Below are 20,700 nucleotides of genomic sequence, written 5' to 3'. Positions count from 1 at the left end.
AGTGCAGTGCTTCTGTTTCATCTCTTTAGTCGCAGTCTTTCAATGGCAAATTTTGCAATGATGTCTTCTCATTGAAAAGTATCGATTAATACTAGAGATGCTTGACTATTTTCTATCAACACAATGTCATTAAGAAAGTGACTAGTTAAAATAACATTCACACCCTGCGATACTTCAGTTCATATGCTTTGCCAATCAAGAAAACACAGGGTTTTTTTTCACATACCTTTAAATTTTTTTGTGTCTAAAGTGCAAGTCTGTACAATGCACATCTCCAGTTTCTTTAGCTTGCATATAAGCACACAAAATCTGCAGGCATACTTATGGAAATGTCACCTGAGTTTGCTATCATCAAAATGCAAGGACAATTTTTAGTTTACAAACAGAAAGAGCTGAACAAAAAGTCTTTATGCAGTCCATCTGAGGAATGCGTGGAGTTGTGGTTGCAAGTCAGAGTACCAAATAAGGTAATGGGGGATCAGGGAAAATTTGCTATGGATTTTTCTAGTGATTGGCTTGTAATGGTCTATGCTTGCTGATCATGGATGAAAGGAAGCAGAACTACAGAATATGGAACAGGGTGGTGAACAATCAAGTGTAGGACAGCAGGACTTGTAGGCAAGATATACTTAGTGTTTTGGGTTTTTTTGTGGTGGTACAAATTAAGACTATGCATCAGAGGAGCATGAGAGATGCAAGATGCAACAGAAAGCTTGAAGACATCGCAAAACTTGACAGTTTCATCTCTTGTTTGCATAGCCATGCATGCCAAGAGGAGGGAATAACTGTAATTTTAAATTTCCCAGAGTGGCTTATGCCTGAGCTCTTAGCATGTGTGTAAGAAGTTGGAAGTCTGTGGGGAAAGCAGAGGTTTAGCTAAAGGAACTCAAGGGTACTTGAGCCAAATGGCAAAACTTTAAAAAGGGAACACTTTAAAATTGTTTCTCTTGCAAAAGCTTTAATATATGTTAAATTACACTGTATTCACAGGTATGATGCCAAATGGTGAGACTATATTTAATAGTAAAATATAAGTGGGATTTTAATTTTGCTTTTAGTGGAAATCTCACTACAACCTTAACTACATACCTCAATAGCATATCAAAACAGTTATACATTATTATTAATAATGCAGTCACTCAGTCATTGAGCTGGAGGAAGATGTAGGGACATTGATTTTTTTTTTTTTTCCCCATGAAGTATCTTTCTGGGAAAACATGGTTTTTGAAAGGAAAATTTATCTCATTCTTTGTGAAAATGAGATTTACCTCTCTATTCTGAGAGTAAAAGAGCTCCAATTTTTTCAGAGCAGGCTCATATATTTCTAAAGGAATTATTGGAATAGTTGCTTCTCAAGTCAGCTAAATGGCCTATTAACGTAATTCATCGTAACATGCTTATTCTTTTTTTAATTGGTGAGTTATAGGGGAGTCTTTATTACTAAATGAATGCAGCGTGTTTTGTTTCAGAGTGCTGAGGGACAGCTGTGTTCACCGAAGAATTTGGTATTGCTTGCAGAATTTAATAAAATCCCCTACACTTTTTCCTTTATACCAGACCTGAATCTGTTGCATGATTAAGATTGATTAATCCTCCACCACAGGACATGAAATATATACATATCTCTAATATGACTCATATATTTCTAATATAGTCCAAACACATAGCAATTATCTCTTGGGGTCTACCCAGGGAGAACATCAGGAAACACTTTTTTATTGTGAGGGTGACCGAGCACTGGCACAGCTTGCCCAAGGAGGTTGTGGAGTCTCCATCCTTGGAGATATTAAAAGGTCATAGGACATGGTCCTGGGCAACCTGTTCTAGGTGGCCCTGCTTGAGCACGGAGGTCAGACGAGACGACCTCCAGGTGCCCCTTCCAAACTGAACCACTCTGTGATTCTGTTATCCTTATGTCACCATAGTGCAGGGAGAGTTGATTAGAAAGAGGAATAATGGGAAACCTTTTTTTAAATTTCATTAGACTTTTAGAATATTCTGATTGTAAAAACTAGCTAGCAAAGTAGTGCAATAAACGTTAATGACATAAAGTACGGGGCCACTGGCTGTTTGCTAATAGTAATGGAAACCAATTTTCCCAGCTGGACAAATTGAAGATGGTCTATCTTAGGGCTTCTATAGGAGAACTGCTATCAGCAGACTTTCCAACAATAAGAAAGTTTCTCCAAGATTTTGAAGGCTTACCAAAATCCTATGACTCTCTTGTTTCCCTATAAATGCTACTTTCCATCTGCGATTTTATTTTTGATGGTGCCGGGGGGTGAAGGGAGAAGGGTTGTCTAAATGTTTTCTCTGTCTTCCCCCTTGGTTCTTCTTTTCCTTTCAAGGAATGAATGGGATGACTCATTTCCTACTCTGTGACTTGTTCTCTTGGGCTATGTCAAAGCTTCAAAAACCTGGCCACTGCGTCCTGCAGCTTCCTTCCAGCTTGCATGCCCAGGTTTCCTACTTGTAGGTGGTGGACATGGTGAGCAACTATTTCTCACTGTGATAGGGAAAAGGGATGAGATCAGAGCACGAGAATGGGTGGGGAATTTGGGAAACACTCCACAGCTGGATCCCTGCACGTTCATCCCTTTCTTCCTGCAATAGTTCAGAGCTCATATTTCTGGAGTGACCACGTAGACAATTCCTTCATTCTCATGCTGACTCTTAGGTCAGAAAAGTCAATTTTATATGTCCTTGATTATCGTAGATAGCAAGGTGGCTCCCAATGTCTTTGCTCTTTGTATTTTCTATTTTTTTTAACTGATAGCATGATTGTCATCAGATACAGCTGTAACACACTGCAGAATTAAAGTAGTGTTACCATTGTCAATTTGTCAACTGTCAGCATGTGTTATTTTGTTTACTTTGGGGCTGTATGCCTTTTGGATATTTTTAAAACTGAGAGTCTTGACTCTTGTTTAAAACAATCTTAGTGGTCCTTAAAGTGTGAGGAATTTCTTAGCCTGAGCTAAATATGAGGAATGAGGGTCTTTGGGGGGGCACACAAGTGACCTTTCTTCTCCCACTCCCACCTCCCATTTTCAGTTTTTGACAAAATTTTTTTTTGTGTGTTCAGAAAATCTGGAGTGAGGTTCCCTTGTTCTTCCCCAGAGCCTTGTTTTTCTTTAATTAAGAAAAACATAATTTTTATTCTACAAACAAATGTCACAGTAACTTTTAAATCAGATATTAAAAAACAAAATTAAATAAGATTGAACTATTCTTTCTCTCTATATATTTTTTTTCCCTGTCCCCTAAAACATGTTTTCTTTGCAAATAAGAATCTGTCTGACTTCAATTTGACTCTTGTATTGAAATGATGGAATGACACTGTATGGTACTGACCCCTGACTATTTTATGAATGCGCTATTATCTTTTTTTTTTTTAATCTATTGAGATTTCAATTTCAGTAAAGGCAACCACACAATCATATTTCTACTGGATCTTGTGCCAATACCCTGATTCTGGTACTTCAAGTGTTTAACAAAATAACACACTAATTTCATCCAGCTTCCAAACTTTTGTTTTTGCTTTCTTGTTTGAGAAGAGTAAGACAGTTAACTCCTGAGCTTTGAAACTTGGATTTTATTTTTAACCTATTTGTTCAACTTTTTCACCTTGAATAGAAGGATGTTCTGAATTAAAATTTCAGTTCTATTTGACATCTGGTTCATTGCGGATGTTTGATTTTTTGGGGTTTTTTTTTAGCCTTTTGATTGTGCTCTCCTTTCCTCCGCCCCTTCCCCATGATTCCATTTATCCTTGTTATCAGATTTTGGACATTTCCTTCACCTTGCCAGTCTTTTTTTTTCTTTTTCTTTTCCTCTCCCTCCTTCCCGCCTCCAGTCTGTCCCCCCCCACCCCGAGGCTCTGATATGACAGAAGCCCTATAGGCAGTACAAGAGGAGAACACCATCAGGTGCTCTGCAAACTGAAATGGTAGCGGGCAGCAGGGCTTGGGGATGCTTCTCGCCATAGGCAATAAAAGGCATGTTGGGTGTGTTTCTGTATTGCCTGACCTTGACATACCAGAAGGGGGCAGTTGGAATAAGCTCATTGCTAAACCATATGGAACATGTTCTGGAAAAACAAATTGCATTAAGCTGGGGAAAATGCAGCTGTGCAGCACTTTGGCACGTGGAGCCCAAGTCCTACCTGACGCCAATTCTGCTTTGTGTACATACTGTACAAACTGGGAGAGAGCACATAACACAGCGTATGGTGTGCCGGATTATCACCTCGTTCAAATCTCTAGGCAGACATTTAGCTACATGTACCCTGTCAACTCTGTACCGGGTCATGACCAGTAACAGGATGATGCCTTGCTGGAGCCAATTGTGTTGAAAACAAAGTCAATTTAATATGAGTTGAAGCAAGGAGACAGGAGAAACAGTTTAGCCAATTACCACTTTTAAGTATAATCACTCGGTAAAGACTTCAAGCCTGACTTATGTTGAGGGTTGCTGCACGCTACTTATGCCTACAAGGCTAGCAAAGAGTTGCGTAGCAAGGTCAGTAAGAGAACATAGACTCCTTCAAAATAAATCGTGGCTGCCAACCTAACATGGTAGACTGATGTTTTAGAAGAGGGCAAGCAAAATACAGCAAAATATCATTACAGACTGGCTGATGAAGAGATTGAGAACAGCCCTGTGGAGAAGGAGTTGAGGATACTAGTGGATGAAAAATTGGACATCAGCTGGCAGTGCGCACTTGCAGCCCAGAAAACCAACTGTATCCTGGGCTGCATCAAAAGAAGCGTGGCCAGAAAGTCAAGGGAGGTGATCCTCCCCATCTACTCTGCCCTTGTGAGACTCCACCTGGAGTACTGTGTCCAATTCTGGGGTCCCCAACACAACAAAGAGATGGACATGTTAGAGTGGGTCCAGAGGAGGTCCACAAAAGTGATCAGAGGGTTGGAATACTTCTCCTGGGAAAAAAGCTGAGAGAGTTGGAGTTGTTTAGCCTGAAGAACAGAAGGCTCCAGGGAGATCTCATTGTAGCCTTTCAATATATAAAGAGGGCTTACAAAGAAGATGGAGAGAGACTTTTTACCAGGGCCTGTAGTGACAGGACAAGGGGCAATGGTTTTAAACTGGAAGAGGGTGGATTTAAGTTGGACATAAGGAAGAAATTCTTCATGATGAGCGTGATGAGCCACTGGCACAGGTTGCCTAGCTAAGTTGTGGATGCCCCATCATTGGAAGTGTTTGAAGTCAGGTTGGATGGGCCTTTGAGCAACCTGATCTAGTGTAATATGTCCATTACTGTGGCAGGGGAGTTGGACTAATGACCTTTAAAGATCTTTTCCAACCCAAACCATTCTATGATTCTAAAATATTTAACATCCAGGTTGGGATGACTTTTAGTCCTGTGGTGGCTTGTGTTTTGGAAACCAAAGGCAAGATTTTTGATGGTGACTTTGCTTGTTTTTCAACATACCAAAAAGTGCAGGTAGCTCATGATGCAAGCGCTCTGCTAACTGCTGCGTGAGCACGAGCACCACGCCCCTTTTCTGTGAGATAGGCAGAAGGCAAATTTCTGCCCTCTGTAACGCAAAACCTGCCAAGGAGTGGTGCAACTAGGATGATTTAATGTGAAGGGCTGTTTCGTTAGTGTCAGATACCTGTGAAAGTTGCCACTCTCACAGCTATGAAGCGATTGAAGCATACCAGCTTTGCCTGGAGAACACATTTCCAACAATGTTCAACAACTTCAGCTTCTAGCTGGGATGAGGAAAAGGTCTAATGGAGTCTCCAAAGGTTACAATTCAAGCAGGGAACCCATCCTTTAGAGAAAATATGTCTTAAGCCCTCCCAGTGAAGCTTGCATAAAGCTCCCAAGTGAAGCTTTTGAGAACCGGAGTAGCTTCAGAATCAAAATATTTAGGTTAGGTATCTGTATATTTAAAATTTTCTTTGCTGAGAACAAAGTTTAGGTGATTAATATTTTTGCATGCTAAGTATAGAAAGGTGGAAACCAGTTTTCTTACCACACTTTATTATTAGATGAGTCATGATCAACCAAGGATCAGAGAAAAAGAATATTTAGTATTTAGAGGAGGCCAAGAGGATATGCTAGCAAAGAATGCGAGCGACTTCTGTTTCTCACTCTATCAGTGATAATCTGGGATCACCATACTGCCAGTCTGATTAATAACAGCTGTGTTCTCCATTTTGTAAAAACCCATTTTTTATAAACTTAGGTTTTATAACCCAAATAAGAAAACCTATGTATGAACTTCTGTCGAAATAAATAAAACTCTAGGATCATCTTTACTTAAATACTAGTTATTTACGGTTATGCAGGGTGCCTATGCTTGTGTGTAGTGTTGGCTCTAATGCATTTTGTCTGGTGGGGATATCAACAGAAAAATCTGTAATACGTTCATGCATGCAATGCAAAGGAGGTTTAAGAACAGTGCAGTACAAAACAGTAACACTATGGTCGACTCATTGGGTGAATATAAGATTAATGTATTTAGTTGTTACATGTTAAAAAACAGAAAAATGACTGCTACCTGGTAAAAGACCTTGTAACTTTCTTTTATTTGCCCCTCCTTGTGCTGCTTTCTTTTATTTACCTCTCCCCAAGTGGCTGCATCCTTGTCCCAGAGAGCACAGGGACTGGCGGTGAAATCCCTGCTAAGCTCTACCACAGAAGCACCGGGTACTTTTGGTCCTATGGCTGATTCCTTTGCCAGTGTGTTTCCATAACACTGGGCCAGGGTACTTGTGTGGGCACAGTCCAGGCTTGGTGCAAGGTGGGGAACAAGATGGTTTTACTGAGGAATGTAAAGTTATTGCGAGGATGAGCCCCACTAACCCCAAGGTAGGAGCCACCCCGGGTTGTGTGGAAAACCTGGGAGTGATGCAGCATTGCAATTACTCCTTTTGGTTAAAGGGATTGAAATCCCTATATGCAAAATGTGTTTCTCTGTAAATAATTCTGAGATCAGCAAAATAAAACTGGTATGAAAAATACTAAGCTGTTAAAATAAGTCAAACCTCTTGCCATTAGGAAAGACTGTTCACTAGGTGAACTGTTAGGCATTCAGATGAATATCCAAGAATATAAAGGTATATCTTGTTTTCAGTTCAGATATCCATGGCTGACACTTCACTGTATCCATTCTGAAATCTGATTCTTAAGGTTCAGTTTGTATTTCCCAAATTTTATACAGACTATTTAGTGCAATTGTTACGGATTTGACTCCTACAGATTAAGGCCTAATAATTGAAATGTCAATTGAAACAGGGTATATGAAGTAAAATCTGTATGATAAGAAACTCTTCCTTGGAGAAGGAAGATGATTAATTTTTAAAAGTGTGAATTTTACCATTACTTGGTAAATGCCAAAGTATGTTCCGCACACAGCACAAATACAGGAAGGATGCTATTTATGTAAAAAAATTAGACTAGCGGTAATGGGGGTTTTTTGTCATCAGTGAGAAAATATTTTACGAAGCAAATTCTCCACTTATCTATGCTTTTTGCCTCTTAAGATACCCTGTAATTCAGCTGGTATACTGGAGAAACAACGTAGGTCTCAAGTACGTGGCAGAACGCAACAAGATCGTGAAAAAAATAACCTGCATTTGCCTATTTTAAGAAGAGTAACAAATCCAACCTTGCTGTGTGCAGTAGTAGAACAATTGATTTCTAAAGCTGAAGACTTGCAATGTAGAGTTTGACTTACTGGCTCATGTATGGCAATGTGGAGAATGAGAAAATAGGGTAAAAGGTAACGTCAAAAAAGGCAAATTATCCGGCAAGTCACTTTAAGATGAAATATATTTCTACTCTGAAAAGATATCTTTTTTTCTCCTCCAACAAAAAAGAGGAGATACTTCGGAAATTTTTTTCCCCCTTTAATGTTCCTCAGCCCTTGCAACCTATTGCTGTGTCCAATTTGGCTATTTTGAAAGCACAAGTTAATTTGCAAGAACAGCCTTGTGTCTTCCTCCTGAGACTGAAAAGTTCAGCTGAGGTTCTTCACATTAACAACTATAGAAAATAATACACAGGCAAAATTAATAGATAGCTCTGAAACCAGAACCAGATGATAAGCCGAGATACTTTTGTAGCTTTATGTAGGCATCACTGTGAAGGTTCTTTATGCCAAATTTTTGCACTTGTGATTCACAAATGCAAATGTAGCCAGGTACTCAGATTCTATGTTGAAACTTGTAAAATAGGTAGTATTTTTGAAACACTTAGAGAAAGGGATACACCATAAAGGGAGGGTGTCCGAGTAGGGTTTTTTCACCAGAGTTAATGCTGGTTTCTTGGGGTTTGGTTTTTTGCTTCTTTTTGTTGTTGTTGTTTGTTTGTGGGTTTTTTGTAGTTAATATAACACTTATAATTTGCATGGCTTCCAGATTACTCTAGTACTCACAGAATTAATATTTTCAATGATGTGGTAAGTAGAGAAAGGTAGAGAGAAAGCATCTCTTCTTTCACCTTACGTATTTCATTTTATGGCTGTTCTTATCTCCAAATAGACATACATCTGCAGACCCTTAAACGCTGGAGCAGGAGATGTACTCCTCTCTCCTTTCTCAAGTGAATATGTTTTGTCTCCTGAAAAATGATTTTTTTTCAGCATTCAGCTTCTCAAGAAACATAGGTTGTTGTTCATATGTAAAACAGTGTGAGTCCACAAATTCCACATAAGTCATCTAATTTCCTGCAACTCTTGCTTGCAAGAGACGTGAGAAGCAGCACAACTTTGCATGGGAAGCTTGTTTTTTCTTATGTTTTGCAAAGTCCACTTCAACTGTCATAAGAATTAACTTTCTTATAAAATCTTTATTATGGTTTAGCTCCAGTTTCAGTACTGTTCTTGGATTTGCAGTGTACACCGACTCATTAGCCAGAATGCCTTTCTCTGGAACATGTTTTTTCAATTTCAGAGCAGAAACTGCAATAACCTTTTTTTTTTTTTTTTTTTTTTGCAGGTCTGTCTTCATCTTTTGTTATCTGATTTTGTTGCACAGTTACATTGTAGACTGCACATTCAGTGATGTCAAAAGACCTGTGCTTAAGACATGTCATTACAAGAAATAAATGATTAGATGTATTTGAGTCCAAATACTTCTTGGTTCATGCATCCATCAATACTGTGTGTTTTAAACAGCTCATTTGGAAGTGAGCCCAGTGTGCTGACTTTATCAGCAGTATTACGTGCATATTTATACTGAGGCACATACAGTCCTTATCCACAGCAAAAAATGCTCTTGCACAGCCAAAACCATCTTATATGTTACAGGAGCGCTGTCTAGAGCAGCTGGATTTCTGTGTTAGAAATCCGAATGTGTGTTGTTCGTGCGTGGATATTTCCTGAAGGAAAATACCAGGTTTGCTGTACACACATTAGACACTGCTGAAAGCTTCAGACTTGCAGTACGTGAGTGGAGTCCAGAGAGCATGGGACATGGGTGGTCTCACCTGCGTGCATGAGGTCCATTTGCATTGCCAGTGCAGATTGAATCTCCATTGTACTGTCCACACTGGAGTCACTGCTCATTCACATAATCAAAACCATTTATCTAGGACTACTGAGGAGGCCTAGCTGGAGTTTCTGCTCTGCTCTCCTGTTAGACATTTGGATATTCGGGGCAAATATACTGCATTGGGCATTGCTAACACTGGGCTAATGCTCATTATTAAATCTACAACTTTAAGTGGATTGGTTATACATGAACATTCTTTTAAGTGACTCAAAATCCACGTTTTCATTGGATCATGAATAACCTTAAAGCATAGTGTCCGTTGAGAATGGGGGACAGTGTCAGCTTTGGGCTTTTGGTTAGTACCAACTCAAGCTGGCCCCTGATGAACACCCAGGTTCATCATAGTACGTGCTAGCAGGAGTCACCCTTACACCCACGGGAGTTTCTTGTTTGGCAGCATGGTGCTGGCATAACTTCAGCACTTTCTACAAATTTGATTTGTGTGTAACTAAACTATCTTTGAGTTCTCTACTTGAGGGTAAGTTCTTGCAAATGTATGGCAATCTAGCTGCCTCTTAGGATGCATGTTAGGACTTGAAGAAACCTTATTACATGGACAGTGTGGCACCTGAACTGATCTCAGTGGTAAAACCTTAGCTGAAAATGTTATTATAGGGTACAGCTGAGGGAAAGAAACTCTTGTAAATATTTACCAAAGGAACAATAGATAACTGCTGTGGCCTTCAATGAACCTTTCAAATGAGCATGTAGTCATATAGAAATAAAATAATTTCCATGTGATGACAGAATGCGTGTGAGGATATCTATGAGAGCCTTTGTATTTATCCCCAAAAGGCATCCTCCCGCCCTGCCGTACCCCACCTCTGATGCTTGAGGTATTTCTGTGGTGATTTTTACAAATGTCCAAATGTAATGCATTAGTGATGTGATTTTGTTTATCTGTGCATGTATTTACATAGTTTTTTGGTTTTCCTGTGTCTCTGAGTTTCTGTAAAACCACTGAACAGAAGAATCTGAAAACTCAAGTGGGTATCTAGTTCTTAGCTTTGAGAAACTAAATTTTGACCTGAGAGAGGGGAAGGTAATTCTTATTCACAATGTTGCACTTGGGTAAGGCCCTTTGCACGGCAAATGTGGTTTAGTTTAAATTACTATTTGGCTTTTTGCACCTGAAAAAACTTATAGTATGTGTTTGTGTTACAATGCTTCTGTCTTCTGAGACTGAAAAAACAAGGCAAGAAACAAGTTTATTGTCAGTTGGATGTTTGTTTGGTTTTTTTCCTCTGAATTATGATTCATTTCTGGGATATTTGTGCTAACTGTTTGCAACCAACTTGACTGCAGTTGATCATGAGGAAATAATCAGGTAAAAATGTGCATTTTGAAAAGGAAGACAAAGGTTCCTCACAAGAAAATACTGCTTTTGGGGACACTGACCCTACTGATAGCCAAACAGTGTTTGCTTGGCTGATGGTAAGTGGAAGTTTCTTGCTTTTGAAATCCCAGAATGAAAGTGGAGAGGGAAAAAAAAAAAAACCCTCTCATTTTTATCAGTATTCTTAGTTTAAAGAGTCACTGTTTAAAAAGTCATAGTACAACATATAGTTTATATTTTTCATTCACTTTAGACAGATTTAGGATCTGCCAAAGGACCCTCTAGAAATCCTGTCTCAATTGGAGTGAAAACCTTTGCCTCACTGGAGCCTGTGGGCAGTGGTGTTCGAGCAGTGCTGTGTACTGGGTGGATTCACGTATGTGACTAGATAAGGCTTTTTATTTCCAAGATTATACTTTGAAGTGGTCCCAATATAAAGAATTATCTCATTATAGGTGGTTTACTGAGTTTTATATGGCAAACACTTGAAATTTCCTGTCACTGCAGATTAACATGCTGCTGTCTACCACAATTGTGGCTGTGTGCTGACTTCGGCTGGGTAGTAGAGCCAAATCTTGTATATGAATGAGCTTGAGAGATGCACAAGGCATATCTTCCACCTGGTATTACAATAATGGCCAGGCTGGGGGAGGATGAAACACAGATGTCTGTCTTCAGTGGAATTTGACAGACAGTGAGAAAATACATTTTAAGGCTGACAACAAAATAAGGATTCTGTTTTATGAAAAATGAAGGCTTTGAAATTTTTGCTCTTAGTCCCACCACAATGCAAAACACAACAGATACTTAATGAGCACACAGGAGAGAGAGTTTTGAAGAATTGAAACTTGAGCCCGAGTCTTTGGTCTTTGTGTTTCACTACCAAGTTACTGTATAATGAGTTTCTCAAATCAGAAAAAAAGACCATTCAGGATTTGAAAAATCTGCGTGGAAAATTTCATTGAATCAGCTACAAAATACAGAATCCTTCAACTTAAAGCTTTTTTTTTCCATTTGCTCTTTTCAGTTATACTTTTTTTCCCTTTCAGGCTTTTCACAAATATTGGTGAATACTTTGATGAAATCTAGTCTCCAGTATGATGGAGAAGGTTGCACTCAGTTGCAGTCCATCAGTGCAGCTATTTGTTTAGTAAGATTCCAGCAAAATTTCCAGCATCATATTTTGAAATAATAGGGATTATGATCCAGAGCTGGCCAAGAATCAAAGAGAAGAGTCTTGCATAACCAAGAAAGTTCTTTTTTTGGGTTTTTTTTTCCATATTTTTTTTGTCATGTACAAAAAAACCTTAATGATCTGTTCTTTGTTTTGAAGCATGCTTCAATGGAAATGTCAGGAATGGTGTCCGCTCTTTAATGGTCTTGCTTGTATAAAACAACTTTAAAATCCATTTTAAAGAGAGTAGCATACCTTGATAAAGGAAAACAGGGTGTGTTTTCCCCTACAGGAACTCTGTGTGAAGGAAAGGGTGTCCCTTAAGCACTTTCTGTGCAGAAGCTTACCTCAGTTGTTCTAGAAGGGATAGATTCATTATATTCACTTGCATCAAAAGTCATCTTATCTAAGGCAGAGTTTACAGATCCTTGGTAAGGATCTGATGTTGAAGTTTCTAATCTCTTTATATCAGGGCAGAATGACCCGCAGTGCTCCTTCTCTGGGATCCATGTTCACAGTACCCCATCAAGTAGTTTCATAGCACAAACTTTAACTCAAAGTTAATACATCCTGTGACACACACTATCATGGGTTTACCACAAAACTTGTGAAGGTGGCACTAACTGTGCTCCATTTAGTTAACTTCGGTTTGAAGGTTTTATTCAGAAAAGAGGGTGATGCGAAAAATCTATGTATCCATGAGTTTCAGCGTCTGCATTACAGTCATTTTGTAGTATTTAGTAAAGCAACATCAGGTTGATCTCCTTAACATGTTGATTGCAGACCTGAAGAAAATCTTAGGAATTTAAATTTACAAGGAGCGCCACTGAGTCCAGTCTTATATGGTTGCCTAAAATGTTTATGTATTTATGCCAAAAGAAAAAAAAAATTCTCAGATCATCAGATCTATATATTTTCCTAAGACTGACCTACTCGATGTGTTGTGTAGCTCAAGACTTATAGTATGAAGACCAAATCCACTAAAAAACAAAGCAGAGAAGGGGAAATCAAGATCCCCATCTGGAAAAATTGCAAACAATGGGATTTGAACCTCAGCCTCATTTTGTACTGGATGTGTGCTAGTTTTTGTATGATGTACTTTGTGTCAAGCAAGGAACATCCCCTCCTTCTCTCCCTCAAAAATACAGACACATCTTTTTTATTTCTGTTCTCCTTCCTTAGGGTTTTATCTGAAACCCAATTCTAGAGCCACCAAAGGTGTAACACACTGAAATTAAAGATACCATTTAATTTCACTTTAATATGACTGAAACTGAACTTTTCAGATTTGTTATTTGTACTGCACTTTCTTCCTTTTTCTAGCTTTCTTTTTTTTTTTTTTTAATCTTGAGGAATATGAATTAATTGTGCCTGCTGGAATTATCCAATGGAACAATATCGGTTTTCACTTAAAGAACATCAGTGGAACTAAACAGTAAGCTGTTGCAAGACAAATGTGCTGCCAAGTGTTTTATTACAGTCCATCAGATTTATTTTGATTCAGATGAATGGATGATGTAGGCAGGAGACTGGCAATTAGAACTGTGTTAAATGTTTGCATTGAATCTTAAGTCCATCTGAATTGAATAAGGTGCTGCTTTAAATAATACACTTTGTGCAGCCTTGAGTCAATGTTGTTCTGAGCAATAGTGAGATAGGCAGATCCTTGCCAAGATGTCTTTGTCAGCCTACCTCTTTTGTATCCCACGAGCTCTGAGGAAAGGAGGACAGAACAGAAACCCAGCTTTCTGGCACCCCTCAATGCAAAAAGGAGGCATGAAGAAGTCTGCTTGGTGGCCCTCTGAAAGATGGGAAAAACAGCGAGCTGATGCTCCTGCAAGGCAAAGCACAGCACAGAAGAAACGGAAGGAGAAAGGAGGTCATCAACCCACTCACCTCCTGGAAGGGGCATGGAGGTAATTAGTGACTGCGTGGGGGAGGATTTGTCTTTTGGAAAGAGAAATGACAACTTAAGGAAAGATGAAAAGGTTCATTTATTGACAGCGCACAAATGACAACTCTCGCTACAGATCCATCTGAAATCAGATCGGGATCTCTGTGTGGGTGAGCAGCAAGAATGAATAGTCATTCAGGTTTTGTGCATTGCTGGGTGACTAATGAAGCAGCCACCACCTCGTTCATGTTACTTAAATAAAGCAGAAAAAAACTCCAGTATCTCATGAGCTGAGCTCAGAGTTGGTTTGTGAACATGATTGTGAGGGAAGCCCTGTGGTATTAACAACACTCCCGTGGCAACTTTGAACATACTTGTTTTCATCCCAGAGCTGAAGTCTATTACACAGCCACATTAGGCAGAAATAGATTGACCTTTTCTTGCCTGGCTGTGTTGTGCATGGCGCACAGTACATGCGTACCCACAGTGTAAAACTTGGAGAGACAGGCAATTAAATATTGTGTCCTTAAGCCTAAAAGCAGGCTAAATCAGTAAATATCACTTGAATGACAATTTTTTTTTGAGTCCTGTGCTGCTGTTAGTCTATGTAAAAGGATTGGAAACAGGGTTTTTTTGAGAACAGATCTGCTCTCCTGTCAGTTCACATAATCAAAACAAATTTCTGCTGCAACTATTTTCTTTCCCTAATGAAAGTACTTGAGTTCTGGAAAGGATTTCCCTGAGAAGCTGTGGAATCGCCATTGCTGAGGATCTTCAGTACTTGAGTGGACAATGCTCTGAGCAGCCGCACGTAACGGTGAGGTTTGCCTTCCTTGGAGCAGGAGGTTGGACTGGAAAACCTCCAGAGATCCATCTCAGCCTCAATTATTCCACAATTTTGAACTATGATGGAATCTGAATTAATGATGGCATTATATGGGTAATATCAAAACAGCATTAAAATATCCCTTGCCTGTGTAGGTTTTTTTCTCTAAGGTTTACTTGAATGCTTAGAACAGACCTATATCTAGCTATGTCAGTGAATCTAAGCCTTTTATTCAGCACAGTATTTTGAAGTTAGACCATTAGTAATACCCAGCAATATTAAGTTTAGTTATTTCGGATCAGTGTTTTTTCCAAACTCAGTATCTTGAAATACACTTGATTGTTGGCTTATTCAGACCAGTTAGCTCCATCCACAAGATATGTTTTCATGGTTAAAACCTAATATGAAGTATCATACACTCAGTAAACTATTCTCTGGGGCTTTCGTCCCTTCCAACATTAACATCAGTGAGACCATATTAAGCCACTAGCTCTGTGAACTTCCACCAGCTACCAACTGAATGGGAAGTGCTGTGGCACACTCTGATTCCTGACAAATGCCCAACCCCTTGTGCAATGATAGTATTAACACTTTGGAAAAAATGAGTCCATTGTCCAGGTTGGCCATCTTTTGAGAGTCTGAGGAGAAAAGGGGGTGCGAACTTTAACCCCAGACTGGTGTTCACAGAGCAGACCCATGTCCTTGTGTCTATGAGATACTGTGACTGATCACACTCAGCCTGGCTCTGCTTTCTTCCTGGTACTGTACATGTGTCCTTATACCCAATTTGGCTGGGTCCACAAGTGGGAACTCTTTTCTAGGTAGGTAGCTGATGTCCTCCATTGAGCACAGGCAGTTTCTAGGATGTCCCTTGATTTAAACTGCAGAGACTGTTGAGAAAAGGAGGGTTTAGTTCATAATAATCTAAACCATGATATAAATATTTATAATGTGCAGGACTACTTGTTTATCTCTAAGTCCTGAAGAGAATAATATGTAGCTTCAGTTGGATTGCTGCAGTATGGAGTGCTTGACCCATGCCATATACCCCTGTAACATCAGACCATCTCAGAACTGAATTTTCTTCTTACAAATTCTGCTTTCAGTCTTGAATGCTCAGTATCATGTAAATTCAGTGGCAGACTTCTTGAAATATCAAGTTGGACTGCAGATTTAATCCTGGCACCATGTGCTGGGAGTGTATGACTTGCTTTAAACAATTCCTATGACTTTCAAAAGAGCTTTTGAGTAGTCAATATATTGATAAGTTTGTGGCTGTTTCTGACTCTTTCACAGTTGCATTGTGTTTTTGTGGCCAACACTTGTCATGCTTTGAAACAATTTCCCTGTTCTGTAATTGATCTGGGCAGCTGATGGCCAGTAAGGAGCCCTGAAAGTAATTGAGTATCCCACTGTTCCTATCTGACTGTACTTTGGCTAAATTGACTTACTCTTTATCATTTACTCTCTGAAAACTCTTGAAAACTCTTCTCTGAAGAGCAATAAGTCCTTGTAAAGTTTTCTGTGAAGGAGGGGGAGGAGGGGAGAAAGGGAACTGAAAAGCCATTTGACAAGAACATTTGAGAATGATCATAGATTTTTGTATAATGATCTTGTAACTTATGATGATTTCACAGAATCAGAGAACAGTAGGGACTGGAAGTGACCTCTGGAGATCATTTAGTCCAACCCCCCTGACAGACCAGGATCACCTAGAGCAGGCTGCACAGGATCGTGTCCGGGTGGGTTCTGAATATCTCCAGAGAAGGAGACTCCATAACCTCTCTGGGCAGCCTGTGCCAGTGCTCGGTCATCCTCACAACAAAGTTGTTTTTCCTCACATTGAGATGGAACTTCCTGTGTTCCAGTTTGTGCCCGTTGCCCCTTGTCCTGTCACTGGGCACCACTGAAATGTGCCCATTGCCCATTTCCCATTCTTTTTCCCACTCAAATGGCTTTATTGTTTCACCTGTCTCCTAATTTCCTTTCTTATTTTAATAGTCTTTGCAGCAGATACCTTTACAATCTTAACTATATCTAAAGCTTTGTGTATAATACTTATTTTTAATATCTCAATAGGGACCAGAAACAAGACCATCAATCTAAAATGAATGTGATACTGCCCCATCTCCCTTGTGTTTTTCCTTGCTTATGTGGTCTACACATGGGACATCTTGGCAATGAACCTGGTTACAAGCACTGGAGACTTCTAAATTAATTTTTCTTTTTTAGATCCTGTGTTCCCTTATTTGAATTTTAACCCATACCTTAAATGTTACGTGTTGTCTGCGTGCAATACTGTACCATTCCAGAAAGAAAAAGTTAGAGATGCAGGGAAAACCAAAACATTTAATAGGCTACATCTCTTGGTGGAATGTTGACTTTCCACTAAAAAAGGGTTAAGTTAGAAATTTATTTTTTTTTTTTTAGTTGTGGGGTACTCTCTAAGTTATTGAGTGTCTTGTGGTCATAATGCATATTGTAATATCATGTATACTTCTAAGGAATATGTATATATACACATAGATATTCTAAGGACTGTAATATGCTCAGGAGTCCACTGTGCTTGAATGCAGCAGTGGTTTTCATGCATTGAAGTGTGGGCTCATGTATCTGCACCCATGCAGTGGGTTCTCAACGATATAGGAGCAGCAGGTAGAAATGGACAGAGAACATAGGAGGACCTGTAAGATCACAAAGATCTAGTGCATCTATATGAAAATTATGATGAGGGGGCTACAGTCAAAATGCAATTCCAGTGAAAGAAGGTAGTTCCTTCTCTAAATAGGCATGCACATGAGAAAAAGGGTCAAGAGGGTTTTGTTTGCTATCTAACAACTTGTGCATGCAATGTTTCCCAGAATGCCATTTTACATACAAATATGGCCATAGGTCAGCATACGCTTTATTCTTTGAGTCCTATTCTAAACTCACTGCTAGCTCTAAAATATACACAGAAGAGCTGACAGCAATTTCTATCATCTTGAAGACAACCAACGAAAATAACTATTCTGATTCTGCGGTGGACAGGAGATGTATTTCTCTTTTAGCACAGTGCCTTGAACAGAATACCCTATTTTGACCAAAGGCTGTACTTGAAACAGATATTAATATTGTAAGGGTGCATATCCAAGACAAAAGTGCATGAACAGCTACTGTCTGTATGTAACTAAGATGTAATGTTTAATTTCTGCTGGATATATGAAGAACAGCTAAATTTGGTAACATCTGTTTCAGTGCGTGTGTGCAAAGTCAGGTCTCTGCACAAACACTTTGTGTATGTGTGTGATTATTAGCATTCCTTTGTTGGTATAATAAATTACTGTGGAGGGGATTTGAGACACATTATAAGTGGATTTGAAGCAACACAGACTTCTTTGAAAACATAAAGAAATAAAATATTAAGATTGTAAAGCATAAACTGAAAATAGAAACTTTGCCCTGCATATGTTTGTATTGGTACTAATGAAACATTTAAACGTGTCATATTACATTGCCCTGATGACACAACTTTTTCCCATAAGATCTACAAATGCAGATGCGATCCTTCTTTGCCAAAAGCTCCCTTTCTTGCCAAGTACATTGAACTATTCCCAACATACTGGATAAATCCAGCCATAGGTAAATACAATATTCTGTAATTAACGAAAGATCAAACAAAGTTGATAAATTTATCACATGTCAGTATAAACCTACTGCATTTTCTCAGTGAGACAAATAGTTTTGAATAACAACTTCTGTATTTTATTTCATGAAAACTTCAAGAGATCTCTGTTTTAACAGACAAATCCTCAGAGATTCATCACTTTTGTCAAGGTGTTGCACACTTAATGCTACTTTGCTATGAAGTTTGGTATTTAATTACACTTAATGTTGCCAAAGAGCCAGAAGTGGTGACATTTTAAACACAGAATTGACAAATTAGGCAAATGCATTTCAAACCCAAAATGAGTGTGGTCTAATGCACTGTACACAAGATAATATTTTCACATAGTAATTGCAATGGCTTTACCTAGAAGTCCATCTTTCAAGAAAGCAGAATTCCAGACAACCTGGAAAGCAGATGTTATACTTCAAGCTAGAGATCTTGAAAGAGTTAGATATTTTATACACTGAAATAAGGGCCACAGGAAGGGGGAGCCCATTTGCTTTTGGTTTTCTGGAAAGCTCAGTATTGTAAAATACGCAGTATTGCTCAGTATTTGGTATTGCAAAACTTCTCTAGAGCTGGTGATTGGAAGGTATGAAACAAGGCCTTGGTCATAACCTGCCCTTTTTCCCCTTTCCAATTTCATGCTGTGATTGAACACATAGAGCTCGCCAGAGTTAATCTCAAAATTGGAAAGAAGAATGCATGTTTTTTGACATCAGTGTAGAAATTTGAATGGTAGTAGGAAGAAACTATTGATTTGTATGGCACTGAAAATTAAATTTGATGCAAGAATGAGGTGATACATATTTGAAGACAGAGATCTTAAAGTATCCTGAAAAGGTGTATGTCCATGTTATGGACTGGGAAAATTGGTTTCAGAGATAAAATACACCGTGTCAAAGTTCATCCATACGATCAGCAATGAAATCAGTAGAGCTAATTCTGAGCTCCTGTCCTGTGTGTTCGTGACTAGTTGATGTTGCCTCCCACATAATGTCCCTTTTTCCTCCCCTTTCATTCAGTGTCTCAATAAGTCTACAAAAAACAGAGGAGCAGGAGTCTTATTTAACCAATATGTGCTTCTTCCACCCCACAGTTGCAGTTGGTAAAACTTGAGCTCTACCAAAGACAACGGAAAAAAAATCTCACTGAGTTTGAGGTGCCAAGATTTTACAGAATTTGCAATTTTGTAGAATTTGCAATTTTGTCATATTTGCAATGTTTGTCCAAAGCCACACTGTTGCACCAGGAAGTACTGAGACAAACACAAGCTTAGTTCTGCTTACGGACAATACTGGAGGAAAAAACCCACCACCTAAATTTGTTTGAATGGCATTGAGCATTAATTAATAAACTATCTCTCATAAGGATTTTTTTTTTTTTAAACGTAGGGTTGATACTGGGCTAAAATGATCATATGGTTGCTTGGGAGTTGGACTGTGGGCAAAATGACCTCTTCTGTGTAAATATATCCCCCATCTTTAACAGAATCCACCCTGTGGAAGGAGTGTTGGGTTGCGCATGAAGAGACATATGGGTGACTGCATGTTTTTCACGTTAATGAAATTTACCTGTTGGGAGCTTGATCAAATCAGTGAGTTGAGAGGAATATCTGATCTCAATTTTGATGCCGTGAAACCATAATATCAATAGTTACTGTACTTGTGTACCTTTGTGTTATTATTTTTAGACCCTTAGAAATAGTAACCAGTTTCCATTACAGTTTTGAAGTTTGTTTGCCATAAATATAGGTAACTCATTGCAACACTTTGCAAGACACATGAATATATGAATACAAAACTGTGTTTCTAAAATTTTATGTAAAATTATGGATGGAGGAATTCTTAGAGCTGTGAATGGAAAGGTTGTCTTGTCCTGAGAGTGAATCCAATTAAATTCTGTGCTGAGGCCAAGAAAACTGACTGGCGTGTAGATTAAAGCCAAAACCAAGTCTTCTCCGAACATTTACTGACAGCCATGATCTTTGACAGTTTCAGGAGATGAATTTTCCAAGTTGTGTTGGAGGGCTTTCTGTAAGTTGCGACAAATGAAAAAGGAAAAAATCGTAGCAGATGAGATTCATGGACTCATGTTGAGTCTCCTTCCTGACACTGTTTTCCAAAGCAACAACAACAACAACAAAAAAGCAACAAAAAAATCCCGTTCCTCATCATAAATCAATTGAAAAACATATTTCCATAACATTTTTATTATTCTGATAACAACAGCTTGACATTTTTGCATTGGCTCAGTTAAGTTTTTCCTATCTATTGCCTGCCAGAAGAAAAAAAAG

This window comes from Balearica regulorum, chromosome 1 (genome assembly GCF_011004875.1).
Source record: "Balearica regulorum gibbericeps isolate bBalReg1 chromosome 1, bBalReg1.pri, whole genome shotgun sequence".
Taxonomy (NCBI): domain Eukaryota; kingdom Metazoa; phylum Chordata; class Aves; order Gruiformes; family Gruidae; genus Balearica; species Balearica regulorum.
Note: the sequence above shows the minus strand (reverse complement) of the source record.